Source organism: Rhinoderma darwinii, unplaced genomic scaffold (assembly GCF_050947455.1).
Source record: "Rhinoderma darwinii isolate aRhiDar2 unplaced genomic scaffold, aRhiDar2.hap1 Scaffold_285, whole genome shotgun sequence".
In the NCBI taxonomy this organism is placed as follows: Eukaryota; Metazoa; Chordata; class Amphibia; order Anura; family Rhinodermatidae; genus Rhinoderma; species Rhinoderma darwinii.
In genome coordinates this window covers 26,340-49,177 of record NW_027463133.1, presented here as the reverse complement: position 1 = coordinate 49,177, position 22,838 = coordinate 26,340, and the positions used below count along the sequence as shown (strand labels likewise).

The 22,838-nt window shown below is 47.8% G+C and overlaps 14 non-coding genes across 14 annotated transcripts; all 14 read left to right on the top strand.

The window, feature by feature from the left end:
- Nucleotides 1-902: 902 nt before the first annotated feature.
- LOC142703597 (U2 spliceosomal RNA) lies at nt 903-1,093 on the top strand. Its single transcript, XR_012867620.1, has one exon. It is a non-coding gene; the product is annotated as a U2 spliceosomal RNA (small nuclear RNA).
- Nucleotides 1,094-2,389: 1,296 nt separating this feature from the next.
- LOC142703598 (U2 spliceosomal RNA) lies at nt 2,390-2,580 on the top strand. The gene has a single exon (XR_012867621.1). It is a non-coding gene; the product is annotated as a U2 spliceosomal RNA (small nuclear RNA).
- A 1,300-nt stretch (nt 2,581-3,880) lies between these two features.
- LOC142703596 (U2 spliceosomal RNA) lies at nt 3,881-4,071 on the top strand. The gene has a single exon (XR_012867619.1). It is a non-coding gene; the product is annotated as a U2 spliceosomal RNA (small nuclear RNA).
- A 3,059-nt stretch (nt 4,072-7,130) lies between these two features.
- LOC142703595 (U2 spliceosomal RNA) lies at nt 7,131-7,321 on the top strand. The gene has a single exon (XR_012867618.1). It is a non-coding gene; the product is annotated as a U2 spliceosomal RNA (small nuclear RNA).
- Nucleotides 7,322-8,629: 1,308 nt separating this feature from the next.
- On the top strand, nt 8,630-8,820 carry LOC142703592 (U2 spliceosomal RNA). Its single transcript, XR_012867616.1, has one exon. It is a non-coding gene; the product is annotated as a U2 spliceosomal RNA (small nuclear RNA).
- Nucleotides 8,821-10,120: 1,300 nt separating this feature from the next.
- Nucleotides 10,121-10,311, top strand: LOC142703591 (U2 spliceosomal RNA). Its single transcript, XR_012867615.1, has one exon. It is a non-coding gene; the product is annotated as a U2 spliceosomal RNA (small nuclear RNA).
- A 1,281-nt stretch (nt 10,312-11,592) lies between these two features.
- Nucleotides 11,593-11,783, top strand: LOC142703590 (U2 spliceosomal RNA). Its single transcript, XR_012867614.1, has one exon. It is a non-coding gene; the product is annotated as a U2 spliceosomal RNA (small nuclear RNA).
- A 1,294-nt stretch (nt 11,784-13,077) lies between these two features.
- On the top strand, nt 13,078-13,268 carry LOC142703589 (U2 spliceosomal RNA). Its single transcript, XR_012867613.1, has one exon. It is a non-coding gene; the product is annotated as a U2 spliceosomal RNA (small nuclear RNA).
- Nucleotides 13,269-14,561: 1,293 nt separating this feature from the next.
- On the top strand, nt 14,562-14,752 carry LOC142703588 (U2 spliceosomal RNA). The gene has a single exon (XR_012867612.1). It is a non-coding gene; the product is annotated as a U2 spliceosomal RNA (small nuclear RNA).
- A 1,292-nt stretch (nt 14,753-16,044) lies between these two features.
- LOC142703587 (U2 spliceosomal RNA) lies at nt 16,045-16,235 on the top strand. Its single transcript, XR_012867611.1, has one exon. It is a non-coding gene; the product is annotated as a U2 spliceosomal RNA (small nuclear RNA).
- A 1,292-nt stretch (nt 16,236-17,527) lies between these two features.
- On the top strand, nt 17,528-17,718 carry LOC142703586 (U2 spliceosomal RNA). Its single transcript, XR_012867610.1, has one exon. It is a non-coding gene; the product is annotated as a U2 spliceosomal RNA (small nuclear RNA).
- Nucleotides 17,719-19,010: 1,292 nt separating this feature from the next.
- LOC142703585 (U2 spliceosomal RNA) lies at nt 19,011-19,201 on the top strand. The gene has a single exon (XR_012867609.1). It is a non-coding gene; the product is annotated as a U2 spliceosomal RNA (small nuclear RNA).
- Nucleotides 19,202-20,481: 1,280 nt separating this feature from the next.
- On the top strand, nt 20,482-20,672 carry LOC142703601 (U2 spliceosomal RNA). Its single transcript, XR_012867624.1, has one exon. It is a non-coding gene; the product is annotated as a U2 spliceosomal RNA (small nuclear RNA).
- Nucleotides 20,673-21,968: 1,296 nt separating this feature from the next.
- LOC142703584 (U2 spliceosomal RNA) lies at nt 21,969-22,159 on the top strand. The gene has a single exon (XR_012867608.1). It is a non-coding gene; the product is annotated as a U2 spliceosomal RNA (small nuclear RNA).
- The last annotated feature ends 679 nt before the right edge of the window (nt 22,160-22,838 follow it).

The window sequence follows — 22,838 nt, the reverse complement described above, 5'->3', positions numbered from 1 at the left end:
AACAGCAAACAGCCAATAAAGCAGCCCGCCCGCTCGCCTGCCCGCCACAATGGACCTACCTGTGTACACTAGATGGATGTGATGGAATGTACTGTCGTCCCTACATTTCAAGAAGAAGTAAGAATTGCAGTTGCAACAAAGCCTTGCTTGCCTACAAAGAGAGCAGCAATTTGGATTTGTTACTATGTTACCTAGAAGAATAACAAACTGTGCAAGGATGGAGGTTGTAGGAGCAAGGAGAAGTTGTCTGTAAAGTTGGTGGATGCCTATTTTCCATTTTGCAGTCCCTTGTCTCCCTCTTGTGGCCTCCTGGAGGCAACTAGCTGTGCAAAAAAAAGACAGCCTGGCGGCCGGCTGTTGCAGTGTTGCCCTCTCAGGCAACACTGAGTGACTGACTGAGCCTCACCGTCTTATATAAAGTTCAGACGGAACTTTGCACGTGTCATAGTGGAGCCCTCAGGATTCCAGAGCCAGCTTTCTGACATCATAATGGGGCCTCAGAGATAAAAGCCTGGGCCCAGGCAGTGTTGGTCAGTGCTGCTCAGCAGGCAGCACTGGACTGGACTGGATTACAGCTGATACAAGGTGTGAAGGAACAAGGGGTGGCTGTGGGCATGCACTTGCTGCCGCTGCCAGTGTTTATCTGCATGGCAGCAGGGCATTTGGGCGTTGCCAGGAAGGCATTTTTATGTAGATTCCTCCTCTTTCAGCACTGCATTGTGGTGCAAGCAAAAGAAGCAAATCCTGTCTGGCTTCCTCTCCGGCCTTTATTCACCTCCCGTGTAGCTGTGAGTGTGTGAGCCTGCAGGGCCCCATGGAATTGCCTAGAAGTAGGCTGAATCGCTGCAAGGGCTGAACAGCAGTATCGGGCAGGCTCGGGCAACGCGCGGCCCGTTCGGGTTATCGCTTCTCGGCCTTTTGGCTAAGATCAAGTGTAGTATCTGTTCTTATCAGTTTAATATCTGATACGTCCCCTATCTGGGGACCATATATTAAATGGATTTTTAGAACAGGGAGATGGAAATAGAGCTTGCTCTGTCCACTCCACGCATTGACCTGGTATTGCAGTATTTCCAGGACCGGTGCACCCTTTCCTTATGTGTTGACTAAAAGCAGATTCCAAAAGTGTTTTTTGTCTTTGCTATTGTTTCTGTCTTTCTGAAGGGATCTCCCCTTTTAATCCCATTATTTCAACACCTGTTGGACAATGCATGAGTGATAATGAGCTCATTGATTAAATGCAATTAATGAATAGATTGCCACCTCTTGTTGTGTGTCGTCTGTGTTTCTGTGTTTCCGGCATTTCACATTGGAACACCTCATTCACCTTCCTTGTCTTCTCTCCGCCCTCCCTTTTAGGTAAGTTAAAGAGCTGCACCTGAGCCAGCCACTGATTGATTGATTGATTGATTGATTGATTGATTGATTGATTGATTGATTGATTGATTGATGCAGCACAACAGTCAAATAGTGGAGTGGAGTAGGGGAACAGCAAACAGCCAATAAAGCAGCCCGCCCGCTCGCCTGCCCGCCACAATGGACCTACCTGTGTACACTAGATGGATGTGATGGAATGTACTGTCGTCCCTACATTTCAAGAAGAAGTAAGAATTGCAGTTGCAACAAAGCCTTGCTTGCCTACAAAGAGAGCAGCAATTTGGATTTGTTACTATGTTACCTAGAAGAATAACAAACTGTGCAAGGATGGAGGTTGTAGGAGCAAGGAGAAGTTGTCTGTAAAGTTGGTGGATGCCTATTTTCCATTTTGCAGTCCCTTGTCTCCCTCTTGTGGCCTCCTGGAGGCAACTAGCTGTGCAAAAAAAAGACAGCCTGGCGGCCGGCTGTTGCAGTGTTGCCCTCTCAGGCAACACTGAGTGACTGACTGAGCCTCACCGTCTTATATAAAGTTCAGACGGAACTTTGCACGTGTCATAGTGGAGCCCTCAGGATTCCAGAGCCAGCTTTCTGACATCATAATGGGGCCTCAGAGATAAAAGCCTGGGCCCAGGCAGTGTTGGTCAGTGCTGCTCAGCAGGCAGCAGTGGACTGGACTGGATTACAGCTGATACAAGGTGTGAAGGAACAAGGGGTGGCTGTGGGCATGCACTTGCTGCCGCTGCTAGTGTTTATCTGCATGGCAGCAGGGCATTTGGGCGTTGCCAGGAAGGCGTTTTTATGTAGATTCCTCCTCTTTCAGCACTGCATTGTGGTGCAAGCAAAAGAAGCAAATCCTGTCTGGCTTCCTCTCCGGCCTTTATTCACCTCCCGTGTAGCTGTGAGTGTGTGAGCCTGCAGGGCCCCATGGAATTGCCTAGAAGTAGGCTGAATCGCTGCAAGGGCTGAACAGCAGTATCGGGCAGGCTCGGGCAACGCGCGGCCCGTTCGGGTTATCGCTTCTCGGCCTTTTGGCTAAGATCAAGTGTAGTATCTGTTCTTATCAGTTTAATATCTGATACGTCCCCTATCTGGGGACCATATATTAAATGGATTTTTAGAACAGGGAGATGGAAATAGAGCTTGCTCTGTCCACTCCACACATTGACCTGGTATTGCAGTATTTCCAGGACCGGTGCACCCTTTCCTTATGTGTTGACTAAAAGCAGATTCCAAAAGTGTTTTTTGTCTTTGCTATTGTTTCTGTCTTTCTGAAGGGATCTCCCCTTTTAATCCCATTATTTCAACACCTGTTGGACAATGCATGAGTGATAATGAGCTCATTGATTAAATGCAATTAATGAATAGATTGCCACCTCTTGTTGTGTGTCGTCTGTGTTTCTGTGTTTCCGGCATTTCACATTGGAACACCTCATTCACCTTCCTTGTCTTCTCTCCGCCCTCCCTTTTAGGTAAGTTAAAGAGCTGCACCTGAGCCAGCCACTGATTGATTGATTGATTGATTGATTGATTGATTGATTGATTGATTGATTGATTGATTGATTGATGCAGCACAACAGTCAAATAGTGGAGTGGAGTAGGGGAACAGCAAACAGCCAATAAAGCAGCCCGCCCGCTCGCCTGCCCGCCACAATGGACCTACCTGTGTAGACTAGATGGATGTGATGGAATGTACTGTCGTCCCTACATTTCAAGAAGAAGTAAGAATTGCAGTTGCAACAAAGCCTTGCTTGCCTACAAAGAGAGCAGCAATTTGGATTTGTTACTATGTTACCTAGAAGAATAACAAACTGTGCAAGGATGGAGGTTGTAGGAGCAAGGAGAAGTTGTCTGTAAAGTTGGTGGATGCCTATTTTCCATTTTGCAGTCCCTTGTCTCCCTCTTGTGGCCTCCTGGAGGCAACTAGCTGTGCAAAAAAAAGACAGCCTGGCGGCCGGCTGTTGCAGTGTTGCCCTCTCAGGCAACACTGAGTGACTGACTGAGCCTCACCGTCTTATATAAAGTTCAGACGGAACTTTGCACGTGTCATAGTGGAGCCCTCAGGATTCCAGAGCCAGCTTTCTGACATCATAATGGGGCCTCAGAGATAAAAGCCTGGGCCCAGGCAGTGTTGGTCAGTGCTGCTCAGCAGGCAGCACTGGACTGGACTGGATTACAGCTGATACAAGGTGTGAAGGAACAAGGGGTGGCTGTGGGCATGCACTTGCTGCCGCTGCCAGTGTTTATCTGCATGGCAGCAGGGCATTTGGGCGTTGCCAGGAAGGCGTTTTTATGTAGATTCCTCCTCTTTCAGCACTGCATTGTGGTGCAAGCAAAAGAAGCAAATCCTGTCTGGCTTCCTCTCCGGCCTTTATTCACCTCCCGTGTAGCTGTGAGTGTGTGAGCCTGCAGGGCCCCATGGAATTGCCTAGAAGTAGGCTGAATCGCTGCAAGGGCTGAACAGCAGTATCGGGCAGGCTCGGGCAACGCGCGGCCCGTTCGGGTTATCGCTTCTCGGCCTTTTGGCTAAGATCAAGTGTAGTATCTGTTCTTATCAGTTTAATATCTGATACGTCCCCTATCTGGGGACCATATATTAAATGGATTTTTAGAACAGGGAGATGGAAATAGAGCTTGCTCTGTCCACTCCACGCATTGACCTGGTATTGCAGTATTTCCAGGACCGGTGCACCCTTTCCTTATGTGTTGACTAAAAGCAGATTCCAAAAGTGTTTTTTGTCTTTGCTATTGTTTCTGTCTTTCTGAAGGGATCTCCCCTTTTAATCCCATTATTTCAACACCTGTTGGACAATGCATGAGTGATAATGAGCTCATTGATTAAATGCAATTAATGAATAGATTGCCACCTCTTGTTGTGTGTCGTCTGTGTTTCTGTGTTTCCGGCATTTCACATTGGAACACCTCATTCACCTTCCTTGTCTTCTCTCCGCCCTCCCTTTTAGGTAAGTTAAAGAGCTGCACCTGAGCCAGCCACTGATTGATTGATTGATTGATTGATTGATTGATTGATTGATTGATTGATTGATTGATTGATTGATTGATTGATTGATTGATGCAGCCAGGGGCGTAACTAGGAAAGACTGGGCCCCATAGCAAACTTTTGACTGGGGCCCCCCCTCCCCTGGGTGTCACACAACCCCCCCCCCTTGTAGATAGTGCCTTTTTTACAGCCCCCCCTGTAGATAACGCCATACAGCCCCCCCTCTGTAGATAGCGCCATACATCCCCCTGTAGAGAACGCCATACAGCCCCCCTGTAGAGAACGCCATACAGCCCCCCTGTAGAGAACGCCATACAGCCCCCCCCTGTAGGGAACGCCATACAGCCCCCCCTGTAGAGAACGCCATACAGCCCCCCGTAGGGAACGCCATACAGCCCCCCTGTAGGGAACGCCATACAGCGTTCCCCCCTCCCCCTGTAGGGAACGCCATACAGCGTCCCCCCTCCCAAAAAAATGCGACCTACAGTGTGTCCTACAAAATACATGTATCCCCTCTCCACAGGACAGGGGATACATGTGTGATCTCTGGCAGCGATAGGGAGAACGGGGGACTGAAAGTCCCCTGAACTTCTCCATGACAAACCTCTGACTATCCCCTATACATGTCTTTTGCTCTATTTTGAGCCTTTAGGACCAGACACCATTTAGCCATTTTTAGCACGTGTTAGTTAAATGGCTCTAACTTTTTTATTTGTTGGGCTAACGACGTGATTTTTGCGACGTTTTTTCCATAGACAAAGCAGGTTTAATTTTTTATCGTTTTTATACGCACCTTTTTTGCTATTTTAGAATTTTTATTCATAAAGTTTGAAAATAATAGTAAAAAAGTAAGCTTTTTTACATTTCAGCTATTTTTTTTTTTGGTAATAACATAGTCTTACCCTAAAATATACCTTTTATTTGTGATCGTCATTGTCTACCGTAAATCTTTATATATTACATGTCTATATTAGGGTAATTGGGTCAGCGCTAGCGTTACAAAAATGATTGGCGGGGGGGAACGTTTTTTTTTTTGGGTGGGTATTTTATGTGTATTTATTATGTACATTTTTTTTGCACTTTACTTTATTCTTTTTTTATTACTGTGGTCTGTCCCCCAAAGGTCAAAGAAGACCTTTGGGGAACTTTATATATTTTTTTTCTTTATTTGACACCATGTTTTTCCACTGTAATTGGGGTTGCACAGCAGCCCCAGTTACAGAGGAAATCAGCCCTCTCATAGTGACGATTGTCACTAATAAGGCTGTGCTGGGTCTAGTTAGACCCAGCAGCAGTCTGTCACTAACGGCACCCGGCGATCATGTGACCAGTCACATGATCACCGGGAGGAATAGAGACAGCGCCGCTGCTGCTGTCTCTATTCCTGTACACAGCGCGCATTCAGCGCTGTGTACAAGTCATCAGAGAAGACAGAAGCAGCGAAAGCTGCTTCTATCCTCTCCTCAGGGTCCCCGGCAGTCACTGACAGCCGGAGACCCGACATTCAGCTGCCCGATCGCGCGGGCAGCAAGTTAAAACCCGAGCCGTAGAAAGTCTATGGCTCGGGTTTTAAGGACCCTGACCGCTGGCCATAAAAATACAGCCAGCGGTCGGGAACCAGTTAATGGCAGAGCGGGGAGATACCTCCCTGCTCTGCCGTAGTGTTCAGTGGCGTCCCGCTGTAGCAGCCATAGCGGCTCCTAGCGGAGCCTCCGGCCATGGTGGGGGCCCGTGCCGGCGGGCGACACGGGCCCCCTCATGCCGCGGGCCCCGTAGCAGCCGCTACTGCTGCTACGGCGGTAGTTACGCCACTGGATGCAGCACAACAGTCAAATAGTGGAGTGGAGTAGGGGAACAGCAAACAGCCAATAAAGCAGCCCGCCCGCTCGCCTGCCCGCCACAATGGACCTACCTGTGTACACTAGATGGATGTGATGGAATGTACTGTCGTCCCTACATTTCAAGAAGAAGTAAGAATTGCAGTTGCAACAAAGCCTTGCTTGCCTACAAAGAGAGCAGCAATTTGGATTTGTTACTATGTTACCTAGAAGAATAACAAACTGTGCAAGGATGGAGGTTGTAGGAGCAAGGAGAAGTTGTCTGTAAAGTTGGTGGATGCCTATTTTCCATTTTGCAGTCCCTTGTCTCCCTCTTGTGGCCTCCTGGAGGCAACTAGCTGTGCAAAAAAAAGACAGCCTGGCGGCCGGCTGTTGCAGTGTTGCCCTCTCAGGCAACACTGAGTGACTGACTGAGCCTCACCGTCTTATATAAAGTTCAGACGGAACTTTGCACGTGTCATAGTGGAGCCCTCAGGATTCCAGAGCCAGCTTTCTGACATCATAATGGGGCCTCAGAGATAAAAGCCTGGGCCCAGGCAGTGTTGGTCAGTGCTGCTCAGCAGGCAGCACTGGACTGGACTGGATTACAGCTGATACAAGGTGTGAAGGAACAAGGGGTGGCTGTGGGCATGCACTTGCTGCCGCTGCCAGTGTTTATCTGCATGGCAGCAGGGCATTTGGGTGTTGCCAGGAAGGCGTTTTTATGTAGATTCCTCCTCTTTTAGCACTGCATTGTGGTGCAAGCAAAAGAAGCAAATCCTGTCTGGCTTCCTCTCCGGCCTTTATTCACCTCCCGTGTAGCTGTGAGTGTGTGAGCCTGCAGGGCCCCATGGAATTGCCTAGAAGTAGGCTGAATCGCTGCAAGGGCTGAACAGCAGTATCGGGCAGGCTCGGGCAACGCGCGGCCCGTTCGGGTTATCGCTTCTCGGCCTTTTGGCTAAGATCAAGTGTAGTATCTGTTCTTATCAGTTTAATATCTGATACGTCCCCTATCTGGGGACCATATATTAAATGGATTTTTAGAACAGGGAGATGGAAATAGAGCTTGCTCTGTCCACTCCACGCATTGACCTGGTATTGCAGTATTTCCAGGACCGGTGCACCCTTTCCTTATGTGTTGACTAAAAGCAGATTCCAAAAGTTTTTTTTGTCTTTGCTATTGTTTCTGTCTTTCTGAAGGGATCTCCCCTTTTAATCCCATTATTTCAACACCTGTTGGACAATGCATGAGTGATAATGAGCTCATTGATTAAATGCAATTAATGAATAGATTGCCACCTCTTGTTGTGTGTCGTCTGTGTTTCTGTGTTTCCGGCATTTCACATTGGAACACCTCATTCACCTTCCTTGTCTTCTCTCCGCCCTCCCTTTTAGGTAAGTTAAAGAGCTGCACCTGAGCCAGCCACTGATTGATTGATTGATTGATTGATTGATTGATTGATTGATTGATTGATTGATTGATTGATTGATTGATTGATGCAGCACAACAGTCAAATAGTGGAGTGGAGTAGGGGAACAGCAAACAGCCAATAAAGCAGCCCGCCCGCTCGCCTGCCCGCCACAATGGACCTACCTGTGTACACTAGATGGATGTGATGGAATGTACTGTCGTCCCTACATTTCAAGAAGAAGTAAGAATTGCAGTTGCAACAAAGCCTTGCTTGCCTACAAAGAGAGCAGCAATTTGGATTTGTTACTATGTTACCTAGAAGAATAACAAACTGTGCAAGGATGGAGGTTGTAGGAGCAAGGAGAAGTTGTCTGTAAAGTTGGTGGATGCCTATTTTCCATTTTGCAGTCCCTTGTCTCCCTCTTGTGGCCTCCTGGAGGCAACTAGCTGTGCAAAAAAAAGACAGCCTGGCGGCCGGCTGTTGCAGTGTTGCCCTCTCAGGCAACACTGAGTGACTGACTGAGCCTCACCGTCTTATATAAAGTTCAGACGGAACTTTGCACGTGTCATAGTGGAGCCCTCAGGATTCCAGAGCCAGCTTTCTGACATCATAATGGGGCCTCAGAGATAAAAGCCTGGGCCCAGGCAGTGTTGGTCAGTGCTGCTCAGCAGGCAGCACTGGACTGGACTGGATTACAGCTGATACAAGGTGTGAAGGAACAAGGGGTGGCTGTGGGCATGCACTTGCTGCCGCTGCCAGTGTTTATCTGCATGGCAGCAGGGCATTTGGGCGTTGCCAGGAAGGCATTTTTATGTAGATTCCTCCTCTTTCAGCACTGCATTGTGGTGCAAGCAAAAGAAGCAAATCCTGTCTGGCTTCCTCTCCGGCCTTTATTCACCTCCCGTGTAGCTGTGAGTGTGTGAGCCTGCAGGGCCCCATGGAATTGCCTAGAAGTAGGCTGAATCGCTGCAAGGGCTGAACAGCAGTATCGGGCAGGCTCGGGCAACGCGCGGCCCGTTCGGGTTATCGCTTCTCGGCCTTTTGGCTAAGATCAAGTGTAGTATCTGTTCTTATCAGTTTAATATCTGATACGTCCCCTATCTGGGGACCATATATTAAATGGATTTTTAGAACAGGGAGATGGAAATAGAGCTTGCTCTGTCCACTCCACGCATTGACCTGGTATTGCAGTATTTCCAGGACCGGTGCACCCTTTCCTTATGTGTTGACTAAAAGCAGATTCCAAAAGTGTTTTTTGTCTTTGCTATTGTTTCTGTCTTTCTGAAGGGATCTCCCCTTTTAATCCCATTATTTCAACACCTGTTGGACAATGCATGAGTGATAATGAGCTCATTGATTAAATGCAATTAATGAATAGATTGCCACCTCTTGTTGTGTGTCGTCTGTGTTTCTGTGTTTCCGGCATTTCACATTGGAACACCTCATTCACCTTCCTTGTCTTCTCTCCGCCCTCCCTTTTAGGTAAGTTAAAGAGCTGCACCTGAGCCAGCCACTGATTGATTGATTGATTGATTGATTGATTGATTGATTGATTGATTGATTGATTGATTGATTGATGCAGCACAACAGTCAAATAGTGGAGTGGAGTAGGGGAACAGCAAACAGCCAATAAAGCAGCCCGCCCGCTCGCCTGCCCGCCACAATGGACCTACCTGTGTACACTAGATGGATGTGATGGAATGTACTGTCGTCCCTACATTTCAAGAAGAAGTAAGAATTGCAGTTGCAACAAAGCCTTGCTTGCCTACAAAGAGAGCAGCAATTTGGATTTGTTACTATGTTACCTAGAAGAATAACAAACTGTGCAAGGATGGAGGTTGTAGGAGCAAGGAGAAGTTGTCTGTAAAGTTGGTGGATGCCTATTTTCCATTTTGCAGTCCCTTGTCTCCCTCTTGTGGCCTCCTGGAGGCAACTAGCTGTGCAAAAAAAAGACAGCCTGGCGGCCGGCTGTTGCAGTGTTGCCCTCTCAGGCAACACTGAGTGACTGACTGAGCCTCACCGTCTTATATAAAGTTCAGACGGAACTTTGCACGTGTCATAGTGGAGCCCTCAGGATTCCAGAGCCAGCTTTCTGACATCATAATGGGGCCTCAGAGATAAAAGCCTGGGCCCAGGCAGTGTTGGTCAGTGCTGCTCAGCAGGCAGCACTGGACTGGACTGGATTACAGCTGATACAAGGTGTGAAGGAACAAGGGGTGGCTGTGGGCATGCACTTGCTGCCGCTGCCAGTGTTTATCTGCATGGCAGCAGGGCATTTGGGCATTGCCAGGAAGGCGTTTTTATGTAGATTCCTCCTCTTTCAGCACTGCATTGTGGTGCAAGCAAAAGAAGCAAATCCTGTCTGGCTTCCTCTCCGGCCTTTATTCACCTCCCGTGTAGCTGTGAGTGTGTGAGCCTGCAGGGCCCCATGGAATTGCCTAGAAGTAGGCTGAATCGCTGCAAGGGCTGAACAGCAGTATCGGGCAGGCTCGGGCAACGCGCGGCCCGTTCGGGTTATCGCTTCTCGGCCTTTTGGCTAAGATCAAGTGTAGTATCTGTTCTTATCAGTTTAATATCTGATACGTCCCCTATCTGGGGACCATATATTAAATGGATTTTTAGAACAGGGAGATGGAAATAGAGCTTGCTCTGTCCACTCCACGCATTGACCTGGTATTGCAGTATTTCCAGGACCGGTGCACCCTTTCCTTATGTGTTGACTAAAAGCAGATTCCAAAAGTGTTTTTTTGTCTTTGCTATTGTTTCTGTCTTTCTGAAGGGATCTCCCCTTTTAATCCCATTATTTCAACACCTGTTGGACAATGCATGAGTGATAATGAGCTCATTGATTAAATGCAATTAATGAATAGATTGCCACCTCTTGTTGTGTGTCGTCTGTGTTTCTGTGTTTCCGGCATTTCACATTGGAACACCTCATTCACCTTCCTTGTCTTCTCTCCGCCCTCCCTTTTAGGTAAGTTAAAGAGCTGCACCTGAGCCAGCCACTGATTGATTGATTGATTGATTGATTGATTGATTGATTGATTGATGCAGCACAACAGTCAAATAGTGGAGTGGAGTAGGGGAACAGCAAACAGCCAATAAAGCAGCCCGCCCGCTCGCCTGCCCGCCACAATGGACCTACCTGTGTACACTAGATGGATGTGATGGAATGTACTGTCGTCCCTACATTTCAAGAAGAAGTAAGAATTGCAGTTGCAACAAAGCCTTGCTTGCCTACAAAGAGAGCAGCAATTTGGATTTGTTACTATGTTACCTAGAAGAATAACAAACTGTGCAAGGATGGAGGTTGTAGGAGCAAGGAGAAGTTGTCTGTAAAGTTGGTGGATGCCTATTTTCCATTTTGCAGTCCCTTGTCTCCCTCTTGTGGCCTCCTGGAGGCAACTAGCTGTGCAAAAAAAAGACAGCCTGGCGGCCGGCTGTTGCAGTGTTGCCCTCTCAGGCAACACTGAGTGACTGACTGAGCCTCACCGTCTTATATAAAGTTCAGACGGAACTTTGCACGTGTCATAGTGGAGCCCTCAGGATTCCAGAGCCAGCTTTCTGACATCATAATGGGGCCTCAGAGATAAAAGCCTGGGCCCAGGCAGTGTTGGTCAGTGCTGCTCAGCAGGCAGCACTGGACTGGACTGGATTACAGCTGATACAAGGTGTGAAGGAACAAGGGGTGGCTGTGGGCATGCACTTGCTGCCGCTGCCAGTGTTTATCTGCATGGCAGCAGGGCATTTGGGCGTTGCCAGGAAGGCGTTTTTATGTAGATTCCTCCTCTTTCAGCACTGCATTGTGGTGCAAGCAAAAGAAGCAAATCCTGTCTGGCTTCCTCTCCGGCCTTTATTCACCTCCCGTGTAGCTGTGAGTGTGTGAGCCTGCAGGGCCCCATGGAATTGCCTAGAAGTAGGCTGAATCGCTGCAAGGGCTGAACAGCAGTATCGGGCAGGCTCGGGCAACGCGCGGCCCGTTCGGGTTATCGCTTCTCGGCCTTTTGGCTAAGATCAAGTGTAGTATCTGTTCTTATCAGTTTAATATCTGATACGTCCCCTATCTGGGGACCATATATTAAATGGATTTTTAGAACAGGGAGATGGAAATAGAGCTTGCTCTGTCCACTCCACGCATTGACCTGGTATTGCAGTATTTCCAGGACCGGTGCACCCTTTCCTTATGTGTTGACTAAAAGCAGATTCCAAAAGTGTTTTTTGTCTTTGCTATTGTTTCTGTCTTTTGAAGGGATCTCCCCTTTTAATCCCATTATTTCAACACCTGTTGGACAATGCATGAGTGATAATGAGCTCATTGATTAAATGCAATTAATGAATAGATTGCCACCTCTTGTTGTGTGTCGTCTGTGTTTCTGTGTTTCCGGCATTTCACATTGGAACACCTCATTCACCTTCCTTGTCTTCTCTCCGCCCTCCCTTTTAGGTAAGTTAAAGAGCTGCACCTGAGCCAGCCACTGATTGATTGATTGATTGATTGATTGATTGATTGATTGATTGATGATTGATTGATTGATGCAGCACAACAGTCAAATAGTGGAGTGGAGTAGGGGAACAGCAAACAGCCAATAAAGCAGCCCGCCCGCTCGCCTGCCCGCCACAATGGACCTACCTGTGTACACTAGATGGATGTGATGGAATGTACTGTCGTCCCTACATTTCAAGAAGAAGTAAGAATTGCAGTTGCAACAAAGCCTTGCTTGCCTACAAAGAGAGCAGCAATTTGGATTTGTTACTATGTTACCTAGAAGAATAACAAACTGTGCAAGGATGGAGGTTGTAGGAGCAAGGAGAAGTTGTCTGTAAAGTTGGTGGATGCCTATTTTCCATTTTGCAGTCCCTTGTCTCCCTCTTGTGGCCTCCTGGAGGCAACTAGCTGTGCAAAAAAAAGACAGCCTGGCGGCCGGCTGTTGCAGTGTTGCCCTCTCAGGCAACACTGAGTGACTGACTGAGCCTCACCGTCTTATATAAAGTTCAGACGGAACTTTGCACGTGTCATAGTGGAGCCCTCAGGATTCCAGAGCCAGCTTTCTGACATCATAATGGGGCCTCAGAGATAAAAGCCTGGGCCCAGGCAGTGTTGGTCAGTGCTGCTCAGCAGGCAGCACTGGACTGGACTGGATTACAGCTGATACAAGGTGTGAAGGAACAAGGGGTGGCTGTGGGCATGCACTTGCTGCCGCTGCCAGTGTTTATCTGCATGGCAGCAGGGCATTTGGGCGTTGCCAGGAAGGCGTTTTTATGTAGATTCCTCCTCTTTCAGCACTGCATTGTGGTGCAAGCAAAAGAAGCAAATCCTGTCTGGCTTCCTCTCCGGCCTTTATTCACCTCCCGTGTAGCTGTGAGTGTGTGAGCCTGCAGGGCCCCATGGAATTGCCTAGAAGTAGGCTGAATCGCTGCAAGGGCTGAACAGCAGTATCGGGCAGGCTCGGGCAACGCGCGGCCCGTTCGGGTTATCGCTTCTCGGCCTTTTGGCTAAGATCAAGTGTAGTATCTGTTCTTATCAGTTTAATATCTGATACGTCCCCTATCTGGGGACCATATATTAAATGGATTTTTAGAACAGGGAGATGGAAATAGAGCTTGCTCTGTCCACTCCACGCATTGACCTGGTATTGCAGTATTTCCAGGACCGGTGCACCCTTTCCTTATGTGTTGACTAAAAGCAGATTCCAAAAGTGTTTTTTGTCTTTGCTATTGTTTCTGTCTTTCTGAAGGGATCTCCCCTTTTAATCCCATTATTTCAACACCTGTTGGACAATGCATGAGTGATAATGAGCTCATTGATTAAATGCAATTAATGAATAGATTGCCACCTCTTGTTGTGTGTCGTCTGTGTTTCTGTGTTTCCGGCATTTCACATTGGAACACCTCATTCACCTTCCTTGTCTTCTCTCCGCCCTCCCTTTTAGGTAAGTTAAAGAGCTGCACCTGAGCCAGCCACTTGATTGATTGATTGATTGATTGATTGATTGATTGATTGATTGATTGATTGATTGATGCAGCACAACAGTCAAATAGTGGAGTGGAGTAGGGGAACAGCAAACAGCCAATAAAGCAGCCCGCCCGCTCGCCTGCCCGCCACAATGGACCTACCTGTGTACACTAGATGGATGTGATGGAATGTACTGTCGTCCCTACATTTCAAGAAGAAGTAAGAATTGCAGTTGCAACAAAGCCTTGCTTGCCTACAAAGAGAGCAGCAATTTGGATTTGTTACTATGTTACCTAGAAGAATAACAAACTGTGCAAGGATGGAGGTTGTAGGAGCAAGGAGAAGTTGTCTGTAAAGTTGGTGGATGCCTATTTTCCATTTTGCAGTCCCTTGTCTCCCTCTTGTGGCCTCCTGGAGGCAACTAGCTGTGCAAAAAAAAGACAGCCTGGCGGCCGGCTGTTGCAGTGTTGCCCTCTCAGGCAACACTGAGTGACTGACTGAGCCTCACCGTCTTATATAAAGTTCAGACGGAACTTTGCACGTGTCATAGTGGAGCCCTCAGGATTCCAGAGCCAGCTTTCTGACATCATAATGGGGCCTCAGAGATAAAAGCCTGGGCCCAGGCAGTGTTGGTCAGTGCTGCTCAGCAGGCAGCACTGGACTGGACTGGATTACAGCTGATACAAGGTGTGAAGGAACAAGGGGTGGCTGTGGGCATGCACTTGCTGCCGCTGCCAGTGTTTATCTGCATGGCAGCAGGGCATTTGGGCGTTGCCAGGAAGGCGTTTTTATGTAGATTCCTCCTCTTTCAGCACTGCATTGTGGTGCAAGCAAAAGAAGCAAATCCTGTCTGGCTTCCTCTCCGGCCTTTATTCACCTCCCGTGTAGCTGTGAGTGTGTGAGCCTGCAGGGCCCCATGGAATTGCCTAGAAGTAGGCTGAATCGCTGCAAGGGCTGAACAGCAGTATCGGGCAGGCTCGGGCAACGCGCGGCCCGTTCGGGTTATCGCTTCTCGGCCTTTTGGCTAAGATCAAGTGTAGTATCTGTTCTTATCAGTTTAATATCTGATACGTCCCCTATCTGGGGACCATATATTAAATGGATTTTTAGAACAGGGAGATGGAAATAGAGCTTGCTCTGTCCACTCCACGCATTGACCTGGTATTGCAGTATTTCCAGGACCGGTGCACCCTTTCCTTATGTGTTGACTAAAAGCAGATTCCAAAAGTGTTTTTTGTCTTTGCTATTGTTTCTGTCTTTCTGAAGGGATCTCCCCTTTTAATCCCATTATTTCAACACCTGTTGGACAATGCATGAGTGATAATGAGCTCATTGATTAAATGCAATTAATGAATAGATTGCCACCTCTTGTTGTGTGTCGTCTGTGTTTCTGTGTTTCCGGCATTTCACATTGGAACACCTCATTCACCTTCCTTGTCTTCTCTCCGCCCTCCCTTTTAGGTAAGTTAAAGAGCTGCACCTGAGCCAGCCACTGATTGATTGATTGATTGATTGATTGATTGATTGATTGATTGATTGATTGATTGATGCAGCACAACAGTCAAATAGTGGAGTGGAGTAGGGGAACAGCAAACAGCCAATAAAGCAGCCCGCCCGCTCGCCTGCCCGCCACAATGGACCTACCTGTGTACACTAGATGGATGTGATGGAATGTACTGTCGTCCCTACATTTCAAGAAGAAGTAAGAATTGCAGTTGCAACAAAGCCTTGCTTGCCTACAAAGAGAGCAGCAATTTGGATTTGTTACTATGTTACCTAGAAGAATAACAAACTGTGCAAGGATGGAGGTTGTAGGAGCAAGGAGAAGTTGTCTGTAAAGTTGGTGGATGCCTATTTTCCATTTTGCAGTCCCTTGTCTCCCTCTTGTGGCCTCCTGGAGGCAACTAGCTGTGCAAAAAAAAGACAGCCTGGCGGCCGGCTGTTGCAGTGTTGCCCTCTCAGGCAACACTGAGTGACTGACTGAGCCTCACCGTCTTATATAAAGTTCAGACGGAACTTTGCACGTGTCATAGTGGAGCCCTCAGGATTCCAGAGCCAGCTTTCTGACATCATAATGGGGCCTCAGAGATAAAAGCCTGGGCCCAGGCAGTGTTGGTCAGTGCTGCTCAGCAGGCAGCACTGGACTGGACTGGATTACAGCTGATACAAGGTGTGAAGGAACAAGGGGTGGCTGTGGGCATGCACTTGCTGCCGCTGCCAGTGTTTATCTGCATGGCAGCAGGGCATTTGGGCGTTGCCAGGAAGGCGTTTTTATGTAGATTCCTCCTCTTTCAGCACTGCATTGTGGTGCAAGCAAAAGAAGCAAATCCTGTCTGGCTTCCTCTCCGGCCTTTATTCACCTCCCGTGTAGCTGTGAGTGTGTGAGCCTGCAGGGCCCCATGGAATTGCCTAGAAGTAGGCTGAATCGCTGCAAGGGCTGAACAGCAGTATCGGGCAGGCTCGGGCAACGCGCGGCCCGTTCGGGTTATCGCTTCTCGGCCTTTTGGCTAAGATCAAGTGTAGTATCTGTTCTTATCAGTTTAATATCTGATACGTCCCCTATCTGGGGACCATATATTAAATGGATTTTTAGAACAGGGAGATGGAAATAGAGCTTGCTCTGTCCACTCCACGCATTGACCTGGTATTGCAGTATTTCCAGGACCGGTGCACCCTTTCCTTATGTGTTGACTAAAAGCAGATTCCAAAAGTGTTTTTTGTCTTTGCTATTGTTTCTGTCTTTCTGAAGGGATCTCCCCTTTTAATCCCATTATTTCAACACCTGTTGGACAATGCATGAGTGATAATGAGCTCATTGATTAAATGCAATTAATGAATAGATTGCCACCTCTTGTTGTGTGTCGTCTGTGTTTCTGTGTTTCCGGCATTTCACATTGGAACACCTCATTCACCTTCCTTGTCTTCTCTCCGCCCTCCCTTTTAGGTAAGTTAAAGAGCTGCACCTGAGCCAGCCACTGATTGATTGATTGATTGATTGATTGATTGATTGATTGATTGATTGATTGATTGATGCAGCACAACAGTCAAATAGTGGAGTGGAGTAGGGGAACAGCAAACAGCCAATAAAGCAGCCCGCCCGCTCGCCTGCCCGCCACAATGGACCTACCTGTGTACACTAGATGGATGTGATGGAATGTACTGTCGTCCCTACATTTCAAGAAGAAGTAAGAATTGCAGTTGCAACAAAGCCTTGCTTGCCTACAAAGAGAGCAGCAATTTGGATTTGTTACTATGTTACCTAGAAGAATAACAAACTGTGCAAGGATGGAGGTTGTAGGAGCAAGGAGAAGTTGTCTGTAAAGTTGGTGGATGCCTATTTTCCATTTTGCAGTCCCTTGTCTCCCTCTTGTGGCCTCCTGGAGGCAACTAGCTGTGCAAAAAAAAGACAGCCTGGCGGCCGGCTGTTGCAGTGTTGCCCTCTCAGGCAACACTGAGTGACTGACTGAGCCTCACCGTCTTATATAAAGTTCAGACGGAACTTTGCACGTGTCATAGTGGAGCCCTCAGGATTCCAGAGCCAGCTTTCTGACATCATAATGGGGCCTCAGAGATAAAAGCCTGGGCCCAGGCAGTGTTGGTCAGTGCTGCTCAGCAGGCAGCACTGGACTGGACTGGATTACAGCTGATACAAGGTGTGAAGGAACAAGGGGTGGCTGTGGGCATGCACTTGCTGCCGCTGCCAGTGTTTATCTGCATGGCAGCAGGGCATTTGGGCGTTGCCAGGAAGGCGTTTTTATGTAGATTCCTCCTCTTTCAGCACTGCATTGTGGTGCAAGCAAAAGAAGCAAATCCTGTCTGGCTTCCTCTCCGGCCTTTATTCACCTCCCGTGTAGCTGTGAGTGTGTGAGCCTGCAGGGCCCCATGGAATTGCCTAGAAGTAGGCTGAATCGCTGCAAGGGCTGAACAGCAGTATCGGGCAGGCTCGGGCAACGCGCGGCCCGTTCGGGTTATCGCTTCTCGGCCTTTTGGCTAAGATCAAGTGTAGTATCTGTTCTTATCAGTTTAATATCTGATACGTCCCCTATCTGGGGACCATATATTAAATGGATTTTTAGAACAGGGAGATGGAAATAGAGCTTGCTCTGTCCACTCCACGCATTGACCTGGTATTGCAGTATTTCCAGGACCGGTGCACCCTTTCCTTATGTGTTGACTAAAAGCAGATTCCAAAAGTGTTTTTTGTCTTTGCTATTGTTTCTGTCTTTCTGAAGGGATCTCCCCTTTTAATCCCATTATTTCAACACCTGTTGGACAATGCATGAGTGATAATGAGCTCATTGATTAAATGCAATTAATGAATAGATTGCCACCTCTTGTTGTGTGTCGTCTGTGTTTCTGTGTTTCCGGCATTTCACATTGGAACACCTCATTCACCTTCCTTGTCTTCTCTCCGCCCTCCCTTTTAGGTAAGTTAAAGAGCTGCACCTGAGCCAGCCACTGATTGATTGATTGATTGATTGATTGATTGATTGATTGATTGATTGATTGATTGATGCAGCACAACAGTCAAATAGTGGAGTGGAGTAGGGGAACAGCAAACAGCCAATAAAGCAGCCCGCCCGCTCGCCTGCCCGCCACAATGGACCTACCTGTGTACACTAGATGGATGTGATGGAATGTACTGTCGTCCCTACATTTCAAGAAGAAGTAAGAATTGCAGTTGCAACAAAGCCTTGCTTGCCTACAAAGAGAGCAGCAATTTGGATTTGTTACTATGTTACCTAGAAGAATAACAAACTGTGCAAGGATGGAGGTTGTAGGAGCAAGGAGAAGTTGTCTGTAAAGTTGGTGGATGCCTATTTTCCATTTTGCAGTCCCTTGTCTCCCTCTTGTGGCCTCCTGGAGGCAACTAGCTGTGCAAAAAAAAGACAGCCTGGCGGCCGGCTGTTGCAGTGTTGCCCTCTCAGGCAACACTGAGTGACTGACTGAGCCTCACCGTCTTATATAAAGTTCAGACGGAACTTTGCACGTGTCATAGTGGAGCCCTCAGGATTCCAGAGCCAGCTTTCTGACATCATAATGGGGCCTCAGAGATAAAAGCCTGGGCCCAGGCAGTGTTGGTCAGTGCTGCTCAGCAGGCAGCACTGGACTGGACTGGATTACAGCTGATACAAGGTGTGAAGGAACAAGGGGTGGCTGTGGGCATGCACTTGCTGCCGCTGCCAGTGTTTATCTGCATGGCAGCAGGGCATTTGGGCGTTGCCAGGAAGGCGTTTTTATGTAGATTCCTCCTCTTTCAGCACTGCATTGTGGTGCAAGCAAAAGAAGCAAATCCTGTCTGGCTTCCTCTCCGGCCTTTATTCACCTCCCGTGTAGCTGTGAGTGTGTGAGCCTGCAGGGCCCCATGCAATTGCCTAGAAGTAGGCTGAATCGCTGCAAGGGCTGAACAGCAGTATCGGGCAGGCTCGGGCAACGCGCGGCCCGTTCGGGTTATCGCTTCTCGGCCTTTTGGCTAAGATCAAGTGTAGTATCTGTTCTTATCAGTTTAATATCTGATACGTCCCCTATCTGGGGACCATATATTAAATGGATTTTTAGAACAGGGAGATGGAAATAGAGCTTGCTCTGTCCACTCCACGCATTGACCTGGTATTGCAGTATTTCCAGGACCGGTGCACCCTTTCCTTATGTGTTGACTAAAAGCAGATTCCAAAAGTGTTTTTTGTCTTTGCTATTGTTTCTGTCTTTCTGAAGGGATCTCCCCTTTTAATCCCATTATTTCAACACCTGTTGGACAATGCATGAGTGATAATGAGCTCATTGATTAAATGCAATTAATGAATAGATTGCCACCTCTTGTTGTGTGTCGTCTGTGTTTCTGTGTTTCCGGCATTTCACATTGGAACACCTCATTCACCTTCCTTGTCTTCTCTCCGCCCTCCCTTTTAGGTAAGTTAAAGAGCTGCACCTGAGCCAGCCACTGATTGATTGATTGATTGATTGATTGATTGATTGATTGATTGATTGATGCAGCACAACAGTCAAATAGTGGAGTGGAGTAGGGGAACAGCAAACAGCCAATAAAGCAGCCCGCCCGCTCGCCTGCCCGCCACAATGGACCTACCTGTGTACACTAGATGGATGTGATGGAATGTACTGTCGTCCCTACATTTCAAGAAGAAGTAAGAATTGCAGTTGCAACAAAGCCTTGCTTGCCTACAAAGAGAGCAGCAATTTGGATTTGTTACTATGTTACCTAGAAGAATAACAAACTGTGCAAGGATGGAGGTTGTAGGAGCAAGGAGAAGTTGTCTGTAAAGTTGGTGGATGCCTATTTTCCATTTTGCAGTCCCTTGTCTCCCTCTTGTGGCCTCCTGGAGGCAACTAGCTGTGCAAAAAAAAGACAGCCTGGCGGCCGGCTGTTGCAGTGTTGCCCTCTCAGGCAACACTGAGTGACTGACTGAGCCTCACCGTCTTATATAAAGTTCAGACGGAACTTTGCACGTGTCATAGTGGAGCCCTCAGGATTCCAGAGCCAGCTTTCTGACATCATAATGGGGCCTCAGAGATAAAAGCCTGGGCCCAGGCAGTGTTGGTCAGTGCTGCTCAGCAGGCAGCACTGGACTGGACTGGATTACAGCTGATACAAGGTGTGAAGGAACAAGGGGTGGCTGTGGGCATGCACTTGCTGCCGCTGCCAGTGTTTATCTGCATGGCAGCAGGGCATTTGGGCGTTGCCAGGAAGGCGTTTTTATGTAGATTCCTCCTCTTTCAGCACTGCATTGTGGTGCAAGCAAAAGAAGCAAATCCTGTCTGGCTTCCTCTCCGGCCTTTATTCACCTCCCGTGTAGCTGTGAGTGTGTGAGCCTGCAGGGCCCCATGGAATTGCCTAGAAGTAGGCTGAATCGCTGCAAGGGCTGAACAGCAGTATCGGGCAGGCTCGGGCAACGCGCGGCCCGGGTTATCGCTTCTCGGCCTTTTGGCTAAGATCAAGTGTAGTATCTGTTGTTATCAGTTTAATATCTGATACGTCCCCTATCTGGGGACCATATATTAAATGGATTTTTAGAACAGGGAGATGGAAATAGAGCTTGCTCTGTCCACTCCACGCATTGACCTGGTATTGCAGTATTTCCAGGACCGGTGCACCCTTTCCTTATGTGTTGACTAAAAGCAGATTCCAAAAGTGTTTTTTGTCTTTGCTATTGTTTCTGTCTTTCTGAAGGGATCTCCCCTTTTAATCCCATTATTTCAACACCTGTTGGACAATGCATGAGTGATAATGAGCTCATTGATTAAATGCAATTAATGAATAGATTGCCACCTCTTGTTGTGTGTCGTCTGTGTTTCTGTGTTTCCGGCATTTCACATTGGAACACCTCATTCACCTTCCTTGTCTTCTCTCCGCCCTCCCTTTTAGGTAAGTTAAAGAGCTGCACCTGAGCCAGCCACTGATTGATTGATTGATTGATTGATTGATTGATTGATTGATTGATTGATTGATTGATTGATGCAGCACAACAGTCAAATAGTGGAGTGGAGTAGGGGAACAGCAAACAGCCAATAAAGCAGCCCGCCCGCTCGCCTGCCCGCCACAATGGACCTACCTGTGTACACTAGATGGATGTGATGGAATGTACTGTCGTCCCTACATTTCAAGAAGAAGTAAGAATTGCAGTTGCAACAAAGCCTTGCTTGCCTACAAAGAGAGCAGCAATTTGGATTTGTTACTATGTTACCTAGAAGAATAACAAACTGTGCAAGGATGGAGGTTGTAGGAGCAAGGAGAAGTTGTCTGTAAAGTTGGTGGATGCCTATTTTCCATTTTGCAGTCCCTTGTCTCCCTCTTGTGGCCTCCTGGAGGCAACTAGCTGTGCAAAAAAAAGACAGCCTGGCGGCCGGCTGTTGCAGTGTTGCCCTCTCAGGCAACACTGAGTGACTGACTGAGCCTCACCGTCTTATATAAAGTTCAGACGGAACTTTGCACGTGTCATAGTGGAGCCCTCAGGATTCCAGAGCCAGCTTTCTGACATCATAATGGGGCCTCAGAGATAAAAGCCTGGGCCCAGGCAGTGTTGGTCAGTGCTGCTCAGCAGGCAGCACTGGACTGGACTGGATTACAGCTGATACAAGGTGTGAAGGAACAAGGGGTGGCTGTGGGCATGCACTTGCTGCCGCTGCCAGTGTTTATCTGCATGGCAGCAGGGCATTTGGGCGTTGCCAGGAAGGCGTTTTTATGTAGATTCCTCCTCTTTCAGCACTGCATTGTGGTGCAAGCAAAAGAAGCAAATCCTGTCTGGCTTCCTCTCCGGCCTTTATTCACCTCCCGTGTAGCTGTGAGTGTGTGAGCCTGCAGGGCCCCATGGAATTGCCTAGAAGTAGGCTGAATCGCTGCAAGGGCTGAACAGCAGTATCGGGCAGGCTCGGGCAACGCGCGGCCCGTTCGGGTTATCGCTTCTCGGCCTTTTGGCTAAGATCAAGTGTAGTATCTGTTCTTATCAGTTTAATATCTGATACGTCCCCTATCTGGGGACCATATATTAAATGGATTTTTAGAACAGGGAGATGGAAATAGAGCTTGCTCTGTCCACTCCACGCATTGACCTGGTATTGCAGTATTTCCAGGACCGGTGCACCCTTTCCTTATGTGTTGACTAAAAGCAGATTCCAAAAGTGTTTTTTGTCTTTGCTATTGTTTCTGTCTTTCTGAAGGGATCTCCCCTTTTAATCCCATTATTTCAACACCTGTTGGACAATGCATGAGTGATAATGAGCTCATTGATTAAATGCAATTAATGAATAGATTGCCACCTCTTGTTGTGTGTCGTCTGTGTTTCTGTGTTTCCGGCATTTCACATTGGAACACCTCATTCACCTTCCTTGTCTTCTCTCCGCCCTCCCTTTTAGGTAAGTTAAAGAGCTGCACCTGAGCCAGCCACTGATTGATTGATTGATTGATTGATTGATTGATTGATGCAGCACAACAGTCAAATAGTGGAGTGGAGTAGGGGAACAGCAAACAGCCAATAAAGCAGCCCGCCCGCTCGCCTGCCCGCCACAATGGACCTACCTGTGTACACTAGATGGATGTGATGGAATGTACTGTCGTCCCTACATTTCAAGAAGAAGTAAGAATTGCAGTTGCAACAAAGCCTTGCTTGCCTACAAAGAGAGCAGCAATTTGGATTTGTTACTATGTTACCTAGAAGAATAACAAACTGTGCAAGGATGGAGGTTGTAGGAGCAAGGAGAAGTTGTCTGTAAAGTTGGTGGATAGCACTGGACTGGACTGGATTACAGCTGATACAAGGTGTGAAGGA